The following is a 21039-nucleotide window of genomic DNA, read 5'->3' on the forward strand; positions in this document are numbered from 1 at the left end:
GGGTGTGAGTGGTATCTTATTGTGGTTGGGATTTGCATTTCCCTGATGGCTAATGATGTTGAGCCTCTTTTCATGGGCTTATTGGCCATTTGTCTATTTTCTTTGGGGAACTGTCTATTCAAGTCCTTAGCGCATGTTTAAATGGGATTTTTGAAGATATTTTTAATTGAGTTTAAGGATATTTTTAATTGAGTTGAGAAAGAAGTTGGTACTTCTTTCTATATTCTACAAGTCCCTTATCAGGAAAACGATTTGCAAATATTTACCCCCATTTCGCGGGTTGTCTTTTCGCTTTCTGGAGTGTGTTGTGTGCAGGACAAACGTTTTAAGTTTTGATGAAATCTAACTTACTTTTCCATCTAATGCCTATGTGTTTTTGTGTGTGACATCTAAGAAATCATTGCCTAAACCAACTTCATGAAGATTTGCTCTTATGTTTTCTCCAAAGGGTTTTATAGTTTTTGCTTGTTTGTGTAGGGAGATGATCTATTTTGAGTTAGTTTGGGGGTATGAAGTGAAGTGGGGGGTCTGCATTAATTTTTTTGCATGTGGTTATCCATCCATGTTGGTATACATTGAGAATTTTCCACAATAAAAGCTAAACATAAAGAAAGGCAATGACCAAAAAAAAATTATATGCTGGGTAGGAACTCTCCGTAATTACTAATAACAACCACTTAAGAATGGCTTCCACAAGACGAATTTGTGCATTTACTTACTTATTTTAGGTAAAAGAATTCCAGAGGAAGGTACAGCTGATGTGGCAGTCTGATCATCACTAATGAACCAGTATCTTGCTACTTGTTTGTTTTGGCATTTCTCTACATGGCCCACATGCTCAGGGTTGCCTCATGGTCACAAGATAGCTGCTGGAACACCAGCCAACACATCTGTGTTATGAGCAGGCAGGAAAAAAGAAAAAGCGATTATACCTCTCTAAATAACTTTTTCTGGAACTCATTTAAAAACCTGTGTTTACACCCCAACGGCTACTCTTATGGTGGGGACGAGCGCATCAATGTACTCGTCAGTATAAGAACCGGAAGTTCGGTGTCCATGTGTGGTTATTGAGTAGCCAAAGCACTGGGCTGTGATGGAGAGTGGCAGTTGTCCACCCCGTATCTAGTCTTTGGGATCTTTAGTGGCAAGTAGGATTGAGGGATTATGAGCCCAGGATTGCCAGAAATTTCAAGTTTTAGAAGCTTCAGTTTTACATTTTGTATGAACGCTCCAGATTTTTCAGCGTTGGCAACCAACGAACCAAAAAAAAAAAAAAAAAAGAATTTTGCCTGGGCCAAACACCGTACATCTGTGGTCCATATTCCATCTCTGTGCTGCTCTTTGGCAACCTCTGCCTTTGGGTGGACATCAGAGCCCTCTAGACACCTGAAGGGCACAGGGATGGCATTACATTTCCTGTGTGGCTCTGAGCCAGTGGGGGGAAGTCACGAGGAAAGAGGTTTTGGCTCAACTCTGGGAAGAACTCCATCCGCAGAGCTGTCAGAAACAGAAGGAGCTGCCTGGGGAGGTAGGAAGTTCTCTGTTCCTGGAGGTGTTTGAGCAGATGCTGGAGAACTGCTTGGCAAGGACTCCAGAGTCTCCCCAGCAACCCCAGGAGTGTCTGAGGCTGGTAGAAAATTGTCCTGATGACGAATTATGCAGTGGTGACACGCTGAAGGAGACCCCTGCAGGGGAGGGGCAAGACAGGATGCTATGCCTCCGGGTTGTTAGGGCGCTGGGCAAGCCCACCAACAGCTGTGTCCCTGCCCTCCAGAGGACAAGCAAGGGAACATAGGAAATGCCCTCACCATCAATGTGTCCCCTGTTAAGTTTACCCTGTAGGGACAACGAAGGTGGACTTCCCAGATACTCATAAGCGTGATTTGACTCATCTCCACCAACAGCAGATAGCACAACAGCTATGTAGCTTCTTTTAGGGAGAATGACGCGGGCTGTTCAATGCAATTTATTTACTCATTCGTGCTTTCAGGGCTGGCATCTCAGGTGCACACCCTGTGCAGGTGCGCCGGGAACCATATCCGGAAGGATGCTAGGTTTGGCTTAATACCCTTCTGTCCTCTGAAAATTCTTAGTCACTTTTGAACGAAGGGCCTTACATTTTCATTTTGTACTGGGCCGTGCAAATTGAGTAGCCTTGTCCTCTATACTTTTACTCAGAAGTACAGAAGAAAAGTGCAAGGCTTTCCGTTTACAGAGTCTCACACAACATGCTCACACACTAGTTGGGGGGATGGGGAGACGGGTGAAGGTGAGAGGTGAGCATGGGAATATCTGCTAGTGACGTATGAGGTATCTGTAAGAGGGACATCTGACTTAGACAGGGATGGGGGAAGAGAAGGCTATTCAGGAATCCAGGTCTGAACTTCAATTGCTGGTTCAAATTCCTTCTTCCATGCATTCATTATAGGAGAATGATAGGCAGGCACATGGCTGCTTAAGTAGGGACTACATTTCCCAGCATCCCCAGCAGTTAGTTGTGATCACATGACTAGTTTTCACCAATAGAATGCAAGGAGATGATGAGGGCCACTATCTGATCTGGACCACACAGCATCTCCGTGTGCCTTCTTCCTGCAGGTGGAAATCTACCTAAGGAGGTGAGCCAGCTTCGATCATTCAGGGGACCGTGGGGGTCTGGAGGCATGCAGAGTGAAAACTGGAAGGAATCTGGGTCCCCGAATGACCACTAGGAACAGAGCTGCCCACTCACCTGGACAGCTCATCTCAGAACTTACTACATGAGCAAAAAGAAGTTTCTAGTCTTTAGGCTGCTGCATTCTGGGGCCTCTTTGTTAGCCTATTCTAGCAGGGGTCATGAGTAAACAGTGGTGAGCTATGTGAAGAAAGGGAGAGGAGGGACTGTGAATCATCCAGTTGAGAGAGAACATAGCCCATCCAGGGAACTGGGAGTGTTTCGAGATACCTGAAGCTATGGCTTGTGGTGGGGCAAGGCTGGGCTGCTTTAATCAAATACTTTGGACAGGGGGCATCAGATAAGTATTCTCCCAAGAGGCTGGGCAGTCTAAGATCAGGGGTCCTGCAGACTCAGCATCTGGTGAGGGCTCCCCTCCTGGCTTACACACAGCCACCTTTTCACTGTGTCCTTGCAGGGCATGGGGAGAGTGCTTTGGTCTTCCTTCCTCTTCTCATAGGGGCACAAATGCCATCATGCAGGCTCCACGTAAATGACCTCATTTAACTCTAATCAGAGCTTTAACATGCAAACTTTTTGTGGGAGTGGGAAACACAAACATTCAGGTCTCATTAGGCAAGGAGAAGGAAGGCGGGGCTGTATCTACATCCTTGTGTGTCAGACAAGGGACAGTCGTCCTGTTGGCTGCGGGGGAGCCAAGCAGGGAGTGACCTGATGGGATTAGCTTCTCGGTTTGCCAGCTGGAGTCATAACCTGCACATTTTAAAATTTATTTAATTTATGAAATATTTCAGAAGACTAGCCAGGAATACAATAAGCACTCACATACCCTACCACCTAGCTTGAAAAATACATTATAGATAAAATCCCAGTACCTCTTTCCTGATTCCATCTTCAACTTAGTTTTTTTGTCTGGTTGGTTTTTGGTTTTGTTTTCTTTCTTAGGGTTTATTTATTTACTTGAGAGAGAGAGAGAGCATGAGTAGGGAAGAAGTAGAAGGAGAGAATCTGGAGCCTGACATGCGGGTCAGTCTCACGACCCTGAGATCGTGACCTGAGCCAAAACCAACAGTCAGATGCTTAACCAACTGAGCCACCCAGGTGCCCCTGGTTTGTTTGTTTGTTTGTTTGTTTGTTTTAAAGGGCAGTTGGATAGGGCAAGAATGGAACCAGAGCCTGCATCATTGACTCTCTGGTGTGTCCTCATCACCATGCCAGACACTATAGGTACGCATACTGAGAGAAGCAGCCATGGCTGGGTGGGGGAAAAAACCCAACAACAACACTTGTGCATTCCCAGAATGAGGAAATTCCCTTCTGAGACCAGGTGCAGCACGCTTGAGGGGTATGTGTTTCTGCAGAGCAAATACAGGATATGATGGATATTTTCAAAGAATCTTCAACCACCCCCTACTTCTGATCCGTGTGTGGATAAACGGTGTGGTCCAAAGAAGCCTGAACTATGTTTTGGGAAGCTTTATAGCTCTGAGAGGGACCCTGAAGGACTGGAGGTACAGTGGTCATTCATCTTTTCATTCTTCGTGGCTGTGACTTTGGAAGAGAAAGGAGGGGGGATTTGGAAGTAAACAGCTGGTGATGATGGCGGTGTTGAGGAGGGTTCTATTTCTCTGGGCAAGAGGCCAACGCAGTGCAACCTGAGGCTACTGGCAAAGGACAGAGAGTGCCACAAAGTTAGGGAAGACTGTGTTTGGCCGATGGCATCAAAGGGCATCGAAAAAAAGGATTGTTACAGGATGCAGAGTGGACAGCTGTTGTTTTTGTCTGCTTAACATCCATTTGTCATCTTCGTTCAACAGCCTCTTTAGCTTTGAAGGGAAGCCATCCATCTTCAGCTCATAATCTGTGTGGCCAAAGCAGGCTGATTCTAGCCTTTGGCACCCAAATGAAGTCTACCTAAATCTCAATGACTGGTTCAGAGGTGGCCACATGACCCTATCTAGGTTATTGCTCTTCTTGCTGACACTTTGCTCAAATGATTGGGAATGAGGTGTGCTTTTTTTCTCCGCTAGAGCAGCCAAGATGGTCAATTTTATGTTTTGAGCTGATGAATGCCACCTTGCTTTAATGAGACCAAGAATGAAGCCAACATAGCTGAATGCTGAGCCTGATGAGAGGGAGAGAGAGGGAGAGAGAGAAAGAGAGAGAGAGAAGTTCCTGAAAATGTTACAGCACCTGGAGTTAGCCATACCTGAAGCTAACCCTACCCCTGGCCTTTTTAGTTATAGTTAGTTATATTCTCCCTGCCCCCTTTGGTTTATAGTAGTTTCAGTTGACTTATTATCACTGATGGTTGAGGAGAAAATGGAAAACAGTCCTTGTAAAATAGTCCAAAACAGGGTAATAGAGACAGTGTCATTATTCTTGAGCAAAAATAAAGACAGCTGGACCAGAACTTTATGGCCTTACATGTCTATCTCACAATGCAAATGGCATAGGGAGTGGATAAGGCAAGATTTTCATGTTACTGAAAGAAATTTGATTTCATAGGGCATCTGGGTCGCTCAGTCAGTGAAGCATCTGCCTTCAGCTCAGGTCATGATCCCAGGGTCATGGGATCAAGCCCAACATGGGGTTCCCTGCTCAGCGGGGAGCCTGCTTCTCCCTCTCCCTTTATTGCTTCCTCCCTGCTTGTGCTTTCTCTCTCAAATTATTAAATGAAATCTTAAAAAATATATAATTTCATAAGCATCACTGTCACATGGAGGGAATTCATAACAAGGCAATGTCGATCGAAGGCTATATGTTGTTTAAAACACATAAACCCAGTAGGAAGTCTGAAAAGCGTGTTACATCTCCTGCAAAGAAGGTCTGTCCTTGCCTAATAAGACCTGAATGTTTGTGTTTCCCACTCCCCAAAAAAGTTTGCATGTTAAGAGCTTTGGGGTCAGGACTAAAAAGGAGAACCACTGACACAAGATCCCACTCTGCCTCCCCCCCACCACCCCCAGGGCCAGAGGAAGCTTCCAGAAGATGCTTTTCTAACTCGTACCACAAAAGGCCACCAAACAGGGTTTTCACGGGGAATTCCACTTAGCCAGACATAAGCTGGAATTCTCCTTTTGCTAAAGTTTAGAACATCTGATAAATTATTAGTTTACTTTGCTAACAGTTTCTCGGAACAAAGGAGGAGGTAGCAATGGAAGGAAATGTTCTTTTAATTTTTTTTAAATTTCATTTATTTATTTGAGAAAGAGAGTGCATGATTGTGCATGCATGGGGAGGAGGGGCAGAGGGGGAGGAGAGGCAGACTCACCGCTGAGCTTGGAGCCTGAAGTGGGGCTCGATCCCAGGACCCTGAGATCATGAACTGAGCTGAAGTCAGATGCCCAACCCACTGAGCCACCAGATTCCCCTGTTCTTTTAACTTTTTGAAGACCACTTTCTTCCTTGAATATAAAAGGAAACTTGGATAATTGGATGGAAAATTGCATAAAGTGATGGTAGAACAGCAGCCACTTAAATATCAATTTGTCAGGTGTAAGTGAGGGGAGATGTCTGCCAGAGGCGGGCCAAGTATTTTGTGCATAGGCTCAATTACTCTCCACCGTGATTTTAAGGGGCGCCTTCCAGGACGAGCCTCATTCCACAGATAAGGAGACAGAGATGGAGCCAAACTCAAAGAATTCCCCAAACCAGGCTGGTGTTCTAACCAGGATTCGAACTCTGCCATCTGGATCCTGACTGCGACAGTAGGTTTCCTATTTCCTCCCATTTAGGTAAATTCCTCATTTTATTTTTTTATGCTTCTCATTTTGTGGCTCTTTTTAAAAAGATTTTATTTTTTTATTTGAGAGTAAGAGAGACAGAGTGTGAGCGAGCGAGCACGGGCAGGGGGAGGGACAGAGGGAAAAGCAGGCTCCCACTGAGTAGGGAGCCTGATGCGGGGCTCCATCCCAGGACCCTGAGATCATGACCTGAGCCAAAGGCAGATGCTTCACTGACTGAACCACCCAGGTGTCCCTCATGGCTTGATTTTCCTCCTCCTCCTCCTTTTTTTTAGTAGTTTTTTGGTTGGTTTGATTGTATGTTTTTTAGAAGGCTCCACACCCAATGTGGGGCTCAAACTCAGGACCCCAAGATCAAGAGTTGCGTGGGGGCGCCTGGGTGGCTCAGTGGGTTAAAGACTCTGCCTTTGGCTCGGGTCATGATCCCAGGGTCCTGGGATCGAGCCCCACATCGGGCTCTCTCTCTGCTCATCGGAGAGCCTGCTTCCCCCTTTCTCTCTGCCTGCCTCTCTGCCTACTTGTGATCTCTGTCTGTCAAATAAATAAAAAATAAAATCTTTAAAAAAAAAAAAAAAAAGAGCTGCGTGCTCCACGGACTGAGTCTTCCAGGCACCCCTCTATTTCCCCTTCTACTGATATCATAATACAAGACTTTTCCCATTAAAAAAACCTCTTAATTTTAAAAAAGATTTTATTTAAATTCAAGTTGGTTAACATATAGTGTATTATTAGTTTCAAGGGTAGAATTTAGTGATGCGTCAGTTTTCTATAAACCCCTTGCTCGTTCCATCAAGCACACTCCTTCATGCCCATCACCCAGTTACTCCATTCCCATCTTAATTTTTTAATTAAAAAAAAAAAAGCACACAAGGGCAAAGTAGAGACTAATCTAAGGCAAACCCATGAACCCGTCACACAGATTCAATAATTAGCAACCAATCTCGTCTCCTCTGTTCACTCCCCACTCCGTTATCCAAAGCAAATTGCAGACAGCACGTTATTTTATCTGTAAATACTCCAGCATGCAATTTTAGTAATTTCTCTTTCTTTTTTTAACTGCGATCTCCTCAGGAAACCATGGCACTGTTGAGTAACGCTTACATCCTATGGAGAACTTCAATATTTGGTCACAGTGTTAAGAGTTCTTGGTTTCAGTCCCCAAATCCCTCATTGAAATGACCTCAGTAATTTCTTAATATTATCAGAATCCAGTCTGTGCTCAGATTTTCCTCATGTAAACATTACTGTAAATGCCCTCCTCGATTTGGTTCTGAGGACATGTCAGAAAGGATGGGTGCATGGTGGGAAGGTGTCAGAAAGCTTGAGCCAAGGGCGAGACAGCAAACAAACAAGAACGTGCCCCAAATTTCTGAAAGTTCAGTAGAAAGAAATATATCTGACTCCATCTCCCATTGTGCTGTCCAGTGTGGTGGGACTAGCCACACATGGCTGTTTACATTTAAATTAATTAAAATACAATTTTAAAGTCAGTCCCCTGGTGGTCAGTGGCCATGCGTGGTTGGTGGCTACTATATTGGACAGGACAGACACAGGACATTTCCACCATCGAGGAAGGTTCTGTTGGACAGCTGGTCTACCAGAGTCAAAGAAGGGATGGTACTTACAAGGAGGCAACAGATTCTAGATAATTTTGTTTAAACCTGCATTTATAATTGTGGAAGGTCTTAGAAGAGGGCAGCATGCCCGCATGAGAAACTTGACCAACTTAACATTCAAGAGGAAGCTGGATACATGCCTCAGGTCTCACTGCTCATTTAACAGTTTTAATTGAACAATCTCCTCTTTGCCTTGTGCCAACAAGAGGTCTGCTTTATTTTTAAACTTAACTTCCTTTTCTCAAAAAAAAAAAAAAGAAAAAGAAAAAAGAAAGAAACCCACCCTACTCATGCTCAGCAGTGGAAAAACTGAAGTTAGCCCAATCTTATAAATATATCAGCTGTGTCCAGCCACTTCCAGTTTAAAATAGCTTCATTTCAAGGAAACCTTCTGGCACACTCAGGTTGGTATTTTCTATGGTAGTCCAGTGCTGAGCCCCTGCTCTGGGCTCTGGAAGAAGAGGAGAGCTTTATCCATTGGTGCTCCTTCCCTTCCTCCTTGAAGTGCTTTGTGTCTTCTCCAAGAGTCCCCTTGTGGGAAGTGAAGGAGGAGGACCTCTCCTTTCTCTTCCAGGCTGGGCTTCTCTGATCCATCCCTCAGTGTCTGGTGGTAGCTGTCCACTTGGGATCCCAGGTGGGATTCGGCTGTGATCCTGTCTCTGGTATAGGCAATGACCTTGACAGTGTGTCTATCCAAGGTCCTCAGCTGGGTGGATCTTCAAAGGCAGGCGGTCAAGCTTTCAGACCCCCAGCCACTCCAACCTGCAGCAGGAGTCTCCCTGTTTGGTCAGCTGGGCTGTCTTTCCCAGGTCAGCCCACCATTACCCAGGATGGTGAGACCTTCTCATATGGGTCTTCTTGTATGAAATGCCAGCGATGAGGCACTGTCTTCTGTGTGCCCTCGTCGGTGACCCCACAACTGTAGACACAAGTGAGATGCCAACTACCAGTTAATAACTTCAGGAAAAAAGGGTTACATGGGCCCATTCCATACTCTCTCTTCTACCTCACAGGCACCTCCTTTGGAGTCCTCCAGTTTGAGAAGATGGGTCAGGAATCCCCATATTGCATGGGATGGGGGCAATGGTTGAAGTCATTTCTCTTATCTCTTCCTGGTGGTAAAAGCTACTGACCCACTTTAAAAGGGCATATCAGTTATCTGTTGCTAAGGATCCAATAACCCCAAAACTTAGCAGCTTAAAACAATAAATAAGGGGCCCCTGGCTAGCTCGGTCAGAAGTGCCCAGGGCTCTTAATCTCAGGGTCATGAGTTCAAGTCTCAAGTTGAGTGTAGAGATTACATAAATAAATAATTTTTTTAAAAAGCCCAATTCTTATCTCATATAGGTTCTGAGGATCTGGAAACCACATGTGGTCTAACTGGGTAGCTCTGGCTCAAGACCTTTAATATGGTCTCAGTTAGAATGTCAGCTGGGGTTGCTTCATCTGAAGGCTTAACTGGGGCAGCAAGAGCCACTCCCAAGATGGCAGCAATCACATGCCCCTTGGCCAGAGATTTTAATTTCTTGCTTCATGGGCCTCTCCAGAGGGCTGCTCACGATATGGGCACTGACTTTCCCCAGAACAATTCATCCAAAAGAGAGAGAATGACCAAGACGAAAGTGTCTTTTATAGCCTAATCTCAGAAGTGCTGTATTCTGTTGGTCTCACAGAATGACCCTCATATAGTGTTGGGAGGGGGGCTACCTAAGTGTGAGACTCTTGGGAGGCAGGGATTCTAGGGGTCGATGGAGACTGGCCACGATGATGAGGTCCATTGATTGTGAGGCTCTGGCTAGGACTCCAGCTCTCTTTTAACTTAGCCCTTCAGTATTAAGCAAGTTGTTTTTGCCATGCATGAGCTTTTCTGGGAAAGATCCAGTCATGTTCTTTGCTGCAATTACCTTGTACAACTTATAAAATTAAAATTTATTATTATCATATGAGTAACATGTACTCTGTGTAGAAAAGGAAAAAACACACAGAGAATAAAAAATCAGATAAAAATCATCTCTTAGATCACTGTTCAAAAACAAACTCTGACGTTATGGTTTTATAGAATTTTTTTCCATATGAATGTTTACTTTTACAGAATCTTCCCTGTTTGTTCATGCTTTTAACAATCATTCTTAAAATATCTGTATGTGTCAGTGATTCTGCTTCTAAAAATTTACCTAAGGAAATATTCAAGTCCATGAACAAGGAGTTATTTTCAACCAGTTTAACCCAATATATTTATCCGATAATCTTAATGTGGTTTTATATTTGTTTGCATTTCAGATTTAGAAGTATTTCTTCATGGTTTCTGGTTCCAGAAGTTTTTATGCTTCTCTAAGCTTACTTAAGTTAATTTTTAAGTGGTGATATTTTTTTTAAGATTACTTTCTTTGCAGTATAATAAAAAAAGATATAATTATGGCCATTCAGTGCCCTCTCCAGTTATTATTTTTTTTCTTCATTTTTTGGTTTCTTTGTTCTTTTCCTCTGAAGTTTGAAAGAATTTTTCAAGCTGGTCCTGCCACATGAATATTCACCTGTTGTAATTTTAAAATTACCAAGCCTAGGTGGCTTAGTCGTTAAGCCTCTGCCTTCGGCTCAGGTCATGATCCCAGGGTCCTGGGACTGAGTCCTGCATGGGAGTCCCTGCTTAGCGGGAAGTCTGCTTCTCCCTCTGCCCCTCCCCCTATTCATGCTCTCTCTCTCCGACAAATAAATGATAAATAAATTAATCTTAAAAAATAATTAAAGCAATATACAGTCTCTTAGAAGCAGCATCCCTCCATTAACCACTGTTCTGAAGTTTGGGCTTATAGTCTTGCAACAAACACGTGTATCTTTAGACAATGCATTGTTTAGTTAATGCAATTTTCCCCTTATGTAAATGCAGTCAATTTGTGTATGCTCTTCTGAGAATTGCTTCTGCCTCCTGCCCAACATTATGTTTGTGACATTCATCTCTGTTGGTGGATGTGGTTGCAATTAGTTTCTACTGTGCTGCAGTATTTCATTGTATGAACACAACACATCATACCAATTCTGCCTGTGGATGCTGAGACATTCCTGGGTTCTTGCAATTACAAGCAACACTGTTGTGAACATTCTAGCAGATGCCATCCAGGGCACACATGCAATGCTTTCTCTAGAACATCCATACCCAAACTTGGCAGCACACTGGGGTCATGGGAGAATTTAAGAACTATTGAGATGTGGGGGCACCTGGGTGGCTGTTAAGTGTCTGCCTTTGGCTCAGATCATGATCCCAGGGTCCTGGGATCAAGCCTTGCGTCAGGCTCTCTGCTCAGCGGGAAGCCTGCTTTTCCCCTCTCCTGCTCCCCCTTCTTGTGTTCCCTCTCTTGCTGTCTCTTTCTCTCTGTCATATAAATAAATAAATAATCCTTTAAAAAAAGATTAAAAAAAAAAGAACTATTGAGATGTGGCTCACATCCCAAGACATTCTGATTTAACTGGTACAGTGTCTGATTTTGATCTGGATTTTATTTTATTTTATTTTCCAGATTTTATTTTTAAGTGATCACTACCCCCAATGTAGGGCTTGAACTCATAACCCCAAGATTTAGTGTCTCATGCTCTTCTGACTGAGCCAGCCAGACACCCCTGCTTTGGACATTTTTAAAATTTTTTTAATATATTTTTAAAAGATTTATTTATTTATTAGAGAGAACGAGCATGCACACAAGCTGGGGGAGGGGCAGAGGGAGAGAATCTCAAGCAGACTCCGCACTGAGTATGGAGCCCAACTCGGGGCTTGATCTCAGGACCCTGAGATCATGACCTGAGCTGAAATTAAGAGTTGGTTGCTTAACTGACTGAGCCACCCAGGCGTGCCAAGACATCAGGATTTTAAGAAAGCAGGTTTGGCACCATTGCCTTAGTGCATATCCGCTTAAGAGTGGAATGCCCATGGAACGGGTAGGTCATAGATTAGGTGCATCTTCTGTCGTATCTGATATTGTTAAATTGTTTCTCATAAGGAATGTGTGAGAGTCTTAGTTGCTCCAGGGCCCTGCCAATATGTGGTATCCTCCAAGTCAATTTTTTTTTTTTTTGTAATATCAATTCTACCATTTGTAGAATTGGGAGCTATGAATGTAATCTTCTTTTTTAAAATTTTATTTTTTAAGAGAGAGCGTGTGTGTGTGTAAGTGAGGGGCGGGCAGAGGAAGAGAGAGAGAACGAGTCTTAAGCAGGCTCCACACCCAGTCTGGAGTCTGGTGCAGGGCTGAATCCTGCAACCCCAAGGTCATGACCTGAACCAAAACCAAGAGTCAGACACTTAACCAGCTGAGCCACCCCTGCTTTTATTTATGGTTTCATCACACTCCTCTTTTATCACCCATTTACTGCTACTTTTATTTATCTCGGTCTGTTGCCTTTTCACCTGAGTCTGTTTTTTCCTTTTGATTCTTTAGGATTCTATATTTCCTAGAGGCCGTGTCTTCTTGTATCCGACAGTGGACGCAGAAAAAGTTTGCCTGCATCCTCCTGTTGTTCTGGCAATCGAGGGCTCTCTCAGTGGTTTGCTTTTCCGTAGGCCTCCAATCCCACATGTGCTTTTCTTTTATCCTTCTCTGCTTTTTCATGGACCCCCATGCTGCTTTTGTTCTCTTAATTTGTTTTTTTTTTTTGCTTTTTTTAAAAAAAATTGCAGTATAGTTGACATCCAATATTACGTGAACTTGAGGGGTACAACACAGTGAGTGGACAAGTCTGTATGTTACACTGTTCTCCCATGTGTATCCCCCACCCGTCACCACATGACGCTGTTACAGAATCATTGACTATGTTCCTGATGCACATTTTATCCCTGGGACTTATTCATTGCATGACTGGAAGCCTGGAGCTCCTGCTCTGACCCCCATCCCCTCTGGCAACCACCAGTTTGGTCCCTGCACTTATGGGATTGCTTGTTTGTTTCTCTGATCTCTTAATTTGCTCTTGAACAAATATGATCTGATGTTTGTCCATTAGTAGAAGGCAAATTGCCTGTATTCTCATAGGGGTCATGGTCCCATGTCCTTCCCAGCCGATAGCTGAAGCGAGACTTTGGAAGCACAGATCTTGGTCCACTTCTTTGATGAAAACAGACTCTTCATTGGGTCACCAATGAAGGTGATATCTTCCTTTTGCTCCCATCATAGGCTTTGGGGAGAAGATAGATTTCACTGATACAGCACCAAGTCTTCCTGATTTATGGTGGGGCAGAAGAAAAGTAAAATGCCAGTGACCTTCTCAAAAAAAAAAAAATGGTACTGATAATAGCATCTGTGGATTAACCACCCACAGAGGCCCTGGCATAATGACTGTCAGATTGCAAACATTTAGTAAGTGGGAGCTGCCATCATTATCGGTATTTCATGAGTGTCATGAATCGTTATGTCTATGTTATTGACATGTAGCCTCATTACTGTTCATCATACTGGGATGTAAGTTGCCACAAAGGTAGAGGTTCATTTTGTTCATTTCTCTATCCTTACCAACTGGAAGAGTGCATGCCCCATGGGTGATGCTCAAGAAATATTTGTTGGATGAACAAGGTTTTGAGAATTTGGAGAGACTATTCTAGAACTTGTTCGCCATGTACCAATTTTTTAAAAAGATTTTATTTATTTATTTGAGAGAGAGGGGGCATGAGAGGGGCAGGGGACAGAGAGAAGCAGACTCCCCACTAAGCAGAGAGTCTGATGTAGGGCCGATCTGCGGACCCTGGAATCATGATTTCAGCCAAAAGTAGACATTCAGCTGACTGAGCCATCCAGGCGCCCCACCCTGTGCCATTTTGAATCAGAAATTGGCAGTGCTGTTCATAATAGCAAACAATTTGAATCGGCCTATATGTCAAATAGCAGGGGTTAGTTGGGTGTGAACAGCACGTCATAGGCTGGAATGAGATGTCCTTTTTGCCAATAGTGCTGCGCAATCTCTTTGATGGGGGAAATGTTTACTTATACGGTTGGAATGAAAAAAAGGGAGTTACCAAATGGTATGTACAGTGTGATCTCAAATATAGATGGGTGTATATACAGAAAAACTGAAAGTCAGGTTTGATGATTCTTTGCATTCCAAGCCTAAGAGGAGTGGGCCCCTGGTGGGGTCATTCAGTAGACTCCTGAGACTCTTGACCTCAGGGTTGTGAGTTCGAGTCCCCTGTTGGGTATAGAGATGACTTAAAATTTTTTTAAATTAAAAAATTAAAAAAATAAAGTCTAAGAAGAATGTGTTTGACTGGCAGATCCCAGGTCATGGGTCTACAGTCTTGCTGTAGGAGAAGCTGGGAAAGTGGGGGTCAGCAATGATTAGCTCTGCTTTGTACTAGTGCTTACAAGAGTATGGGGTTCTCAAGATGAAGAGGTTCAGATGCTGACCCACCAAGAGGAATTACTGGTGTCTATGGCCTATCCCCATATCGGGAGGCAATCAAAGAAGCAAGAAGGGATAAGGTTGTTTTGTCAGAAGATGACAGACAGTAGTATTGCTTCATAATCGTTTTGCTCTGGACTTTGTCAGAACAAAGAAAAATGCACAACATTTTTTTTAAAATTTATTTATTTAAGTAATCTCTACACGCCACACAGGGCTTGAACTCATGACCCTGAGATCAAGAGTCACATGCTCTTCCAACTGAGCCAGCCAGGCTCCCCACAACAAATTCTTTAAAAATGAATTAAAAAAGGAAACGTGTTCGAAAAGAGTCTGGTTAATTCAGTTCAACAACTATTTTCAGTCTGATTAAAGATCTAAAAATTCTTTAAAACATTTAAAGAAAAAGGCAGAAGACTATCTTTTTTATCATCGAGGCGGTGAGGGATTTTCAACATCAAATACGAAGAGCATAAACAAGAAAGGGGAACAACAACAAAAAAAACCCCTGCTAGATTAGATTCTCTAAAATGTGAAACCTTTGTTATAAAAAAGCACCATAAATAAGGCAAAAAGATGAGTCAAATGTTGGGAGAAGATATTTGTGCCCATGTAACTAGCAAAAGATTCGTGTTTAGAATATTTAAAACAATTTCTACAGAGCAGGAGGAAAGAACAACAACAACCCAATAGAAAAACGGTCCCCAGAACATTGTTTCATTGGTTGCTGCATGAAAATTACCCTCAAACAGCAGTTTAACACAATGAACATTTATTGCCTTACAGAAAGCTAGGAATTCAGGGGCATCTCAGCTAGGTAGTTCGAGAAGACAAGATGTCTCGGAGGCTGGGCTCATCTGTATCTTACTCACTTCCGAGTTTATCTACGAGGCTGTCTTCTGGAGACCTCGGTTCCTTGCCATGTGGGCCTCCCCAAAGGGTTCCTCACAGCATAGCAGTTGGCTTCTCCCAGGTGGAGTGATCCAAGGGAAAGGGAATAATCAAGATAGAAACTGCAGTGTCTTTCAGAACCTAATCTTGGAAGAGACATACCATTTCTTTTGCCATGCGCCCCTAGTCTCGTAGACCAGCTCCGGCACAAGGCGGGAGAGGACCACACACGGGTGTGACCATGTGACAGATGATTGGGACCATCTTGGAGCCTGGCTAGCACAGTTACAACTCATCTCCTAGAAGAAGAAACTCAAAACCACCAATACACCTAGGAAAGGATGCCCCAGGGCGCCTGGAAGGCTCAGTCTGTGAAGCATCTGCCTTCAGCTCAGGTCATGATCCCGGGGTTGTGGGCTCGAGCCCCTGTAAGGTTCCCTGCTCAGTGGGGAGACTGCTTCTCCCTCTCACTCTCCCTCTGTGCTCTCTCTCTCTCTCTCAAATAAGTAAATAAAATATGTTTTAAAAATAAAAGTACAGAATGTAAGGGAATGATGTAGTCCTCATTTTGGAGGTGGGAAGGGGATGAGAGTGGGCTTTTAATGCTGTTTGAGACATCCTATTTCCTCTAAAAAACACACACACACAAAGACATTTGAGACAAACGTGACTAACTACTAACATCTGTTTCATCTTGGTGGTGGGTACGGGGATGTGAGCGTGATCTTAGTAGTATTCAACAACTGACAGCCTCTTGGTGTCGACCAGCCAGAACAGACACTGAATGTAGAATTGGTGCCTCATGTCAGGGTGCCAGCCATCCCATTAGTTGCTGGGCTATGGGTGGGCCCTTGAGAAAGACCCAAGGACATGTAAATTACCACCCGAGCCATTGGGTAAACTCATGGATAAGGATCTTGTGGGCTGAAGACATGCCTAGTAGATCACCAGGGGACCTGATTCCTGGCTATCTTCTTTTCAACAGGGTCAGCTGGGACTTGGATGAAAACAGTGGAGACACTAAGTCAGATTTGCAGGTGATGCAAAATCAGAATGGATGAGGGACACCTGGGTGGCTCAGTGGGTTAAGCCACTGCCTTCGGCTCAAGTCATGATCCCGGCGTCCTGGGATCAAGTCCCACATCGGGCTCCTTACTTAGTGGGGAGCCTGCTTCTCTCTCTGCCTCTGCCTCCCACTCTGCCTGCTTGTGCTTGCTCTCTCTGACAAATACATAAAAAAATAAAATATATTTTTTAAGATTTTATTTTTTTATTTGACAGACAGAGATCACAAGTAGGCAGAGAGGAAGGCAGAGAGAGAGAGAGAGAGAGAGGAGAAAGCAGGCTCCCCGAGAAGCAGAGAGCCCGATGTGGGACTCTATCTCAGGACACCAGGACCATGACCCGAGCCAAAGGCAGAGGCCTTAACCCACTGAGCCACCCAGGCACCCATAAATAAATAAAATCTAAAAAAAAAAAAAAAAAGAATGGATGAATATTCCCACACTTGACTATATCTCAAGACTCTTTGATCTCACACATGACTCTTAAGAGGTAAGACTGAATCTCTCATGTAATAATGATCTCAACAGGTGGGAGAGAGACACTAGAGTCAATTAAATACAATTAAAGGAGTATAAATACAAGTATTTCATTTAGCTTAAAATCAATTATGACTTATAGACACCCAGCTCAGCAGGTGGGCTCTCATGTGAAAATTCCAGGAGTCTTTTATTTTTTTTGGAAGATTGTATTTGTTTGACAGATAGAGAGATCACAAGTAGGCAGAGAGGCAGGCGGGGGGTGGGGGCGTGCAGCAGGCTCCCCGCTGAGCAGAGAGCCCGATGCAGGGCTCAACCCCAGGACTGGGAGATCATGGCCTGAGCCGAAGGCAGAGGCTTAACCCACTGAGCCACCCAGGTGCCCCAATTCCAGGAGTCTTAAAGCCTTTTATAATCTGTGGATGGGAGTATATACTGGTTTCCGGAGGGTAATTTGGTGATAGATAATCAAAAGCCTTGCAAGAAAACACATATCTTTTCAATTAGCAATTTGACCTCTAGAAATTTAAAAAAAATATGTAATTTATTTATTTATTTGAGAGAGAGTGCACATGGGCAGGGGGACGGGGAGAGGGAGAGAGAGAACCACAAGCAGACTCTAAACCAAATGCGGAACCTGATGTGGGACTCAGTTTGAGGATCTGGAGGTCATGACCTGAGCCAAAACCAAGAGTAGGATGCTTAACTGACTGAGCCACCCAAGGTGTCCCCCAACTTCCTAGAATTTTTAAGAAATCCACTGTTATGCTAAGTCAGACAGAGAAACACAAATACTGTATGATTATCACTTATGCAGAATCTAAAGCAGCCAGGCTCAGAGTCGTGGTTCCCAGGTGCTGCGGGGTGGGGGAGGTGGGGAGATATGGGTCAAAAGGTACAAACTTCTGGTTGTAGGATTAACAAGTTCTGGAGCTGTAATGTACAGCCAAGTGATTATAGCTAAAAATATTCTATTGCGTACTTCAAAGTTGCTAAGAGTAGATTTTAAATGTTCCCACTACAAAAAAGTCATGGTAATTCTGTGATGGGTTGGCGGTGTTGGCGAATGCTACGGTGGCAATCATTTTGCAATATATAAACGTATCAAATCAACACCTTGAACTTAGACAATATTAAATGTCAATTATAGCTCAATAACGCTGGGGAAAATAGAGAAGCATACAAAGTTGGAGGTATATGAATGTTAATCCAAGCATTGTTTGCAATTGCCAAATGAAACGCAACTGTCAAGAACCTATCCAGAGGGGACTAGCTAAATATATAACATATAGTGGAACAGTGCTTGGCCAATAGAAAATACACCATAATAAGTTTAGGGAATAGTCTGGAAGATTTTGCAAGAATGTATTTATAGAGATTATCACGAGGTAGGGGGTTGTGAGAGTTTTTGAGATTTATCTTTTGTGTATTTGTGTTTTATAACTTCCGAAGGTTTTGTGTGGCATGTATGATGAAGCGGTGAGTTTTAAAAAGTAGCTTTAGCTGACAGTACACCTAAGATAATCCAACAGTGTAATGTTGCTACTAAAAAAAAGTGGTCCTTTATGTAATTAGGGAAGAGACCGGGGGAAACAATGATCCTATTATAATTTTCATGTTCTCGTATCAGGGGTCACGTTTTAAGGGCTCTGAGGAGTGGTACCAGGATGTGGACAACGTTGGAAATTATGTCCTAACTCATTGGTGAGAGATTGGGGCTACTTATCCCAGGAAATAAACAACTGAGGCAAAGTATCTTAGCCTCAAACAATTGAATGTGCATCATATGGAGAACATTGGCCCAAAGTCGCTCCAGAAAACAGGAAACAGTTGTTTCAGAAAACAGAAACAGGGTAGAAGTTACAAAGGGCAGAGAGCTGAGCTTGCTAAAGGGAGCAACTTTCTAATGATTAGGGATTGTTACTATTGCCATAATGAGTTGAATCCGTCAGGGTTCCTTGGTTGCAAACAGTAGAAACAGACTCAGCTAACGATATGCAAGAAACAAATTATTGGAAGATTTGGAGTATCTCATTGCGAAGAGCCTGGGGAAACAGCCCTGGAAAAATGAAAGAATATTCTGAGTCATACGTAGGGTGTTTTGCAGAAACCAGTAGCAATTTTCATCCAAGAATATTAAGGATATACTTAAAACTCCCCAGTGTCCTCCTCGCCATCTGACTCGGTTCCACTACCATGAATTAAAGAAAACGTTTGTTTTCTTACAAAAGTAAGAAATACTTTTGTATTTTGTTACAGATATTTTGTAGATATTTTGTTACACTCTACCTCTTCTGGATTCTTATGAAGTCCATCCGTTTTTGACATCCCAAAGAGCCTTATCACGTAAATGGATATTTCTGTTTCTTAGTTCCCCAGATTCTGTTCCTAAGCATTCACAGATGTCCCCTAGAGTCATGTTTTAGGGGTTTGGTGAACAAGTTCAATTTCATGTCTGCCCTCAAAACTCCTTTCGTTTTAAAAACTGTGGGCAGCTCTCCACCCCAGGTCTGTTCGCCTGTGGAATGATCTCCGCTGGGATAAACGGTTAGGGAAAGGAGAGACTCCGTGTCTACTTCCCATGGGAAAGGCTTTCCTCCCACCCGTCAGAGCATCATGGAGCTAGAAGAACACTTGAGTGGAAGGAAAGATGTGGAGAATAAGGAGCTAAAAGGAGAAAGGAATCAGTTCGAAATGCCTACTCCATGCCAGGAATCCTCCTGGGCACTTGTGTAGGCAGAGTCCTTAACATAAGCACAGAAATGGACTGAAGCAGATTAAAGCAGGAAAAAAAAAAAACCCACAACAACATCATTTTGAGGCTATTGGGTAGTGCACAGAATTCTCAGAAAGATTAGATAACCAGACAGAGCAAATGGGAATAAATGGGGCTTTGCAGTCAGAGAATAACAGAAAGCTTGCCACAGAATGGGTTCAGTTCTTAAAAAAAAGAAGAAGAAAAGAAAAAGGCTGTGCCAGCACCTTTATTTATTTGTTTTTTTAAAGATTTTGTTTATTTATTAGGAAAGAGAGTGAGAGAAAGCAGGGGAGTTCCAATATATGTTATATATATTGTTCTAATATATGTTCCAATGTATGTTATATATTTATATATAACATATAATATATATATAACATATATATGTATAATACACATATATGTTATATATAATATATATATAACATATAATATATGTTCCAATATATGTTATATATTTAGCTAGTCCCCTCTGGACAGGTTCTTGACAGTTGTGTTTCGTTTGGCAAATTCCACACTGAGTGCAGAGCCCAACGCGGGGCTCGATTCCAGGACCCTGAGATCATGACCTGAGCCAAAACCAACAGTCGGATGCTTAACCGACCGAACCCCTGTGCCTGTACCTTTAAAGTCCAGAGCTTGCAATGCTGACCCCTCTGGGCGGGACACCCGACACTGAGGCTGAGACTATTGTCCCTTGCTCATGGCTGTCACGCCCAGCCCCACAGTTGGTACTTTCTCCCAGCTTCAGCTCCTCTCTCTACCCTCACTTAAAGCCTAGGAGCATGAGCATCTGATTAACTGAGTGTACGTCACCAACCCAAACCCACCAGAGTTCCACATCAGCTCTTGATATATGTTTCTAATCCAATTGTCTTAGCAACCCCATGAGAGGGTATTTCCACCATCTTTAAACAAATCTTTGGGCAAATGGAGGTTCTGAGAGAACAGTTATCGGACTGAGGTCAGGCAGTGAGTGAGCAACCTAACTAGGGTTAGAACCCTGGTCTCCCTCCTTATCTGTTATACCATGATATCTCTTATACACCAGGCATTGCACTGAGCCCCAGACACAACAATTCTATGAGCTAGGCACTATTATACCCATTTCACAGATAAGGAGGTGGAGGGTCACTCAAGGTTCTCAATTCATAAGTGACGGGAGGCTTGGCAGCGGCATGACATCAGAGTCTGTCCTTGAACCACACTCCACGGTGCTGACTCTTGGAGAACGAGAGAAGCTGGATGCATCCTCTTTCTCAGGCTTTCAAGTCTTTGTCAGGCAGACCTGGGGGCACACCACGTGAACTCCCCAGACACCCATCTCAGCCAATAGTGTACTAATCCCTCCATCACCTAAGGTTGGAAGCTTGGAGCATTCTCAGATCCTAGCTTCTCATTCCCCATAGGATGAGTTGGTAACTTCTTTTTCACA

The 21039-nt window shown here is 43.4% G+C and overlaps 1 long non-coding RNA gene and 1 other non-coding gene across 2 annotated transcripts in view; one reads left to right on the plus strand and one right to left on the minus strand.

Annotated features, from left to right (window-relative positions):
• Positions 1 to 2549: 2549 nt before the first annotated feature.
• The window catches only part of LOC116577376, a 54482-nt gene continuing 35992 nt past the window's right edge, over positions 2550 to 21039 (plus strand). The window contains exon 1 of the long non-coding RNA XR_004280497.1: positions 2550 to 2618. This is a non-coding gene — a long non-coding RNA (uncharacterized LOC116577376). The remainder of the gene's footprint in view (positions 2619 to 21039) is intronic.
• On the minus strand, positions 7476 to 7602 carry LOC116578606. Its single transcript, XR_004280973.1, has one exon. It is a non-coding gene; the product is annotated as a small nucleolar RNA SNORA25 (small nucleolar RNA).

Source organism: Mustela erminea, chromosome 18 (assembly GCF_009829155.1).
Source record: "Mustela erminea isolate mMusErm1 chromosome 18, mMusErm1.Pri, whole genome shotgun sequence".
NCBI classification, from domain to species: Eukaryota; Metazoa; Chordata; class Mammalia; order Carnivora; family Mustelidae; genus Mustela; species Mustela erminea.